The sequence below is a fragment of the Magnolia sinica genome, chromosome 4, assembly GCF_029962835.1.
Source record: "Magnolia sinica isolate HGM2019 chromosome 4, MsV1, whole genome shotgun sequence".
In the NCBI taxonomy this organism is placed as follows: domain Eukaryota; kingdom Viridiplantae; phylum Streptophyta; class Magnoliopsida; order Magnoliales; family Magnoliaceae; genus Magnolia; species Magnolia sinica.
This window is the reverse complement of record NC_080576.1, coordinates 79,549,195-79,554,821: the sequence shown is the minus strand read 5'-3', so window position 1 is coordinate 79,554,821 and position 5,627 is coordinate 79,549,195.

Here is a 5,627-nt window from a genome sequence, read left to right as displayed (position 1 = left end):
TTTCGTAGCTAAAAAGTTTTACGATGAAAATTTTCGTCGCTGAATTTGTCGCTAAAAGACCGACGCAAAAGGTTTTTATCGACAAAAAATTTTAATCGTCGGCAAAGGCAAGCTTTCTAGCGATGATAGTTTTCGTCGCTAAAAATAATTACAAAACTTTTAGCAGCGAATATTTTCGTCGCTAAAAAATAAATGTTAAACTTGTAACGACGATAGTTTTCATCACTAAAAATAATTACAAAACTTTTAACGATGAACATTTTCGTCGCTAAAAAATAAATGTTAAACTTTTAGCAACGATAGTTTTCGTCGCTAAAAATACTTACAAAACTTTTAGCGTGGAACATTTTCGTCGCCAAAAAATATGTAAAAAATAAAACTCTTACTTATGAAATTTGTCGTAGGTAAAAGTCCCTTTTAAAAAAAAAATATTCCAGCACAAAATTCCTGATATACACCTGTTACAATATATATTTCATCATATTCATCCTGATAAACACCTGTTATATAATATATTTCATCATATTCACATTCACATCCATCTAAACCCAAACTAGTAAATCCATCTAAACATAAACTACATTCATCCAAACACAAACAATCTTATCCACATCACATTCATTCATGCAAAAATACATATAAGTTTAAACATCATAAATAAAATTTAAAAAAATCACAAAGATGAAGGCGGAGGTGGTGGGGTATCGGTGGGTAAGCGTACAGTGAGAGCCTTAAACATCTCCGTCATCTGTCGCTCATGTTCCACCCGCATCTCCTTCATCCTCCTCTCCTGCTCCTCCCTCTGACTCACCTATTCCTCCATCCTTATCCTCTCCTGCTTCTCTCTCTCTTTCCCTCGTCAGCTCCTCCATCCTCCACTCCTGCTCCTTCTTCTGCCTCTCCAGCTCCTCCATCCTCCTCTCTTGCTCCTCCCTCTGCCTCTTCAGCTGCTCTCTGATGTCATGGACGACGATCCATATCTGTTGAACCTCTCTCTCTTTGTGATATCAGCTCAGCATACGGCGCTATCGCCAACGATAATGGATCGGGTGGAGGCAGCTCTAGCAGGTGTCGTGAGCTTAGCACCATGGCCAAGCCCACGCACATATCTAGAACAGGTGCCAAACACCTCACTCAAGATCTCTGGCTTACTCCGCTGAATACCATCAGGAGTGGGCTAACTGCATAAGGTGTCCATCTCCTCCTGTAATGAAAACATATGAATTTTTATAATAAATGACAGTATTATAATTTAATGCAATTAAATTTTACAATGTAAGAATTTTTACCCAAATCTCGCTGGCTCTAGGATGTACCCAAGATCCCGTCGCCTACCGACAGTGAGTCCCTCTGTAGAAGTCTACTGGTCCAGGCTCCTGGCCAGTGACTAAATCTCGCTGCGCAATCGAAAGGACGATAAAGTTAATATAAATGCATGGAAAGAATATATAAACGTAATAATTACCAGTAATTTCTTACCATGTCATGACGAAGTCATACAAATGACTTTGAACCAACTACGTGGTTCACTTCTAACTTTTCCCTGTTTTCAGAATTTATTTTGCTCATCTTCTGAACATATTATTCATAATACATTGTTATTAATTGCGAATTCAATTATTATGTTAAGATATCGTAAATATGTAAATATTACCTGAAAAGAATTAGACGAAAATCTATCGTAGAGTATCCGCCAGTCCTCATCGGTCACATGCGGCGGTGCGGACAGTGCGGCTTCCTCGTGGCTCACGCACTGCTTGTACCACTGGTATATCTTACCGCGGTAATCCTTGAACCGCTCCTTGATCATGTCGTCGACGGCATGAGAGATATGCGGAACATTCAAATCTAAGTCAAATTTATCCTGCAGTTTTGTCGAAAGTTATATCATAGCGACCGCGTCGATGCCGCGGTTCCAACGCCGTGACTTGCGCACCGAACCGATACCCAGGCAAGAAGATGCCGATCAGCGTTTATTCCGAAGAAACACCGCGCGTTGCGGATTTCGAGGGAATCTCTACAATTAGTCCCATCAATCAACCATTAAAGCATCCCATACCTCAAGTACAACAACCCATCTCCACCTTTTTCAAAAGTCTACCCTCTTTCCACCTCACCACTCCTCTTTTTCCCATTTTCAACATCAACCATACCCCCTTTTACAATTTTTTCAACCCAAACCATCCCCCATCACTCCATCACCCATCTCTCTCTCTCTCTCTCCCTTACAAGTCTCTCTCTCATTTCAAACTCTCCCATAGCAAAATCCATACGTATGAGTCCTCCCATGGTGAGAAAATTTCATTTGTGAGGCCCACCTTTCCTACCCCTTCATCTCTCATCTCAACCATCCATTTCTCATCTTTCTCCATCAAAGAGAAGCACAAGGAGCTAAGGAAGCCAAAGGAGCAAGAAGATCAAGTGGTGGGTGTCTTGATAGGGTAGATTTCGATATTTTTAAGATGGGCCAAGTGAGGCCAACCGATCAATGGTTTGGATCTCGCTTTGGACCCTAAGATGTGGCCGATGGCCCACTTGGATCATCATGATCATTCCATGATGGGGCCATTCTCCATGGACCCCATCATGATGTTTATTTCCTTACATGCTTAGGGTCATCTAGACCGTTTATTTTAAGTGGAGAAGGGATCTCCACCGTCGAATTTCGATTTCATGGACCCACATGTAATGGGACCCACTTGATGTATGATTTAGTGCAAGGGAGGGCCCATAGTGCCGGGGTCCCTCCATCACACGGTCTCACTCTCCATCTCTCTCCCTTTTATCTTATTTATTTTATTTTTGTAATAATGAGGTTATGTGGCCCACTTGAATGGACCCCACCATGAGGTAGGTATTTTATCCAAATCATTTAAAAGTGGGGCCCACTTTCTATGTGTAAGTACCCTGCCATCCATCCCCTGGTGGCCCACCTAAGCAGGGCCCACCTCCTAAGTACATGGAAAGTCCAGCGTCCAGGGACGCTGGACGTTGCTGGAAAGAAAACATAAATATCATCTTTTCTTTTCCAAGCCTTGGAGTGGTCCACTCATGTAGGCCCCACCTTGATGTATGTATTAAATCCATGCCGTTCATTCCTTTCCCAAGATGGTTTTAGGCGTTGAGCCAGAAGGTGGGATCCATCAGACCTTCAGGCGGGCCATACCATAGCAAATGGTGGTTTTCACCATTGAAAACTTCCTTGATTGGTTATACATTGAAATATGTCCAATATTGGACTTGTTTTGCTCGTGGTGAGCCATGGAAGAACATTGGACGGCGTAGATTCACTGGATATGGACCCCACCTACGAAATCCCTACAAAAACAGAAATAAAAAAAAAAATTTCAACACAGCAGCTGCTGCTGCTGTGTCAGGCGGCAGCAGGCGCTGCCGGTAAAGTTGCGTGAGCCCCACCTTGATGTTTACATGTCATCTAACCCGTTCATCGGGTGGGCCACTCTCTGAAGTGGGCCCACCCCAAAAACCAGCGTGATCCAAGACTCAGGTGGCCCACACCGTATGGAACAGTGGGATTGAACCTCTACCTTTGAAACCCATTTGGGGTCCACAGAAGTTTTGGATCAGGGTGAAAATTTCTCCCACCCTCCACCTAGGTCCACTCGGCCTTGTCAACGGGTTGGATGGCATATCAACATTTCAGTGGGCCCCACATGGAGCCCACATAGATGTATGTGTTCCATTTCCACCGTCCGCCTGGACGGTGGAGCCCGCTGTGATGATTGTGGGGGCCCACTGTGATGATTGCGTGATAAGGTTAAGCGTATAGTGTGTGTGTGTATGTGTGTGTGTATATATATATATATATATATATATATATATATATAATATTATATTTCATATGATATTATATGTATTATGTATATATATATTATATACTATATATTTATATATTTTTGCTAAAGTTGAGACCCGTGATTGAGGCCCACCTTGATATATAGGTGAGGCCTACCTCAATTTGCTTGTGGCCCATGATTGAGGCCCACTTTGATGTCTATATAAGGTCCATGGGTCGAGGCCCATTTATTGTATTAGGGGCCCATGGGTCGGGGCCCATTAAGATGTAATGGGGCTAATGGGTTGAGGCCCATTTGATGCATGTATGGGGCCCAACTGGCGAGGCCCATTTGATACATATAAGGCCCGTAAGCTTAGGCCCATTTAATGCATTCTAAGGCCCACGGGTTAAGGCCCATTGCAATGCACATAAGGCCCATTGGTGTGGCCCATTGTTGTGGCTCGCTTGATGAACATGAGGCCCATATGATACGGCCCATTTGATGTATTGAAGGCCCAATGAGTTATACCTAAGGTTCATTGCAATGTGCAGTCCCAATATGATTTATGTAATGATGTTTACGTCAGGGCTATGCCTTGGGAGCAATGGTGGTTTGACGTCCACATTGCAAGTATAGTGTGGTTAAATGTCCGCATTATGACTTTCCCTAGGGCCCATTGTTAGGCTCGTACGTCTGATGTGTAGGCCGTCTAGGCCCATCTTTATTATGATTAGCATCCATCCCATATAACATGTTTAATTCCATGATTCATAATCATATGCATCATACGTATGCTTGATATGAGAAATGCCTGATCATAGCATATGCCTTCGGGCAGATGGTTTAGGGGCTCCCGTATAGGGAGTGTTGCCCTACATGAGCGCACGATACGCGCAGGATTGTTGTATGACTAGACAGTGTGATTCATGCATTCGCATTATGTGATATGGTTACTGTATGCCCTAGCGACATCAGGGCCGTAGCCTCCACAGACGTATCGTGGTTGGCAGGATTGGATACCGGAAATACTGTTCTACATGGGGTGCGATAGATCTCCTTAGGTGAAAGTCCCTCAACCCTGATGGTACCAGGAGGTTGCTCCAACGCTCTAGGACCAGTGGGTGCATGAGCGGCTGGTGCCGATTACCGACGCAGTTGCGCTTTCCAGCAGTGTCGTGGTCGGTTGGAAGGGGGTGCGGCCTTACACGCCCGAGAGTAGGGGCAATGCTAGTGAGTCGACCAGCTCGAGGAATGGGTCCGCTATCGGAGCCGAGCCCGATATTGGCGGGCGGATAGTGAGGTCTTTTCCACTCACCTTATTGTGCGCGATGGGCGGCAATCGGCTTGGAGTGTACTAGACCCGGTGATATTCCGATTTGAGCCGTATTGACATGTGGACTTAGATGAGGATTTGTATGCTTGTGTTGCATTTCGCATTGCATGGCCTTGGTATGGCCGACATCATTCTTGCATCACATGGCCTTGGTACGGCCAATGGTATTCCTGGCATTCATCAGCATATTCCGCATTACTCTGATATTGCATAACTACATTACCACCTTAAGCATACACTTTCACCACCCTCTAAGCTTTCTATAAGCTTATGCACGACCGTTGCATGCAAGTGTCGTTGGATTCCGCGCTGAGGCTTGGGCGCGTAGCTGATCTTCTTTTGGAGCTTTTGGTCTATCTTCATTGTATTTCCCTTATGCTCATTGTACTTGTAAAGTTTTTGATTATAGTGGAAATGTGATGGAGTTTTTGGTTGTTGTTTGTGGGTTATGCCTTTGGTTATGCTTATTACGAATCAAACGGATGTTAAAAATC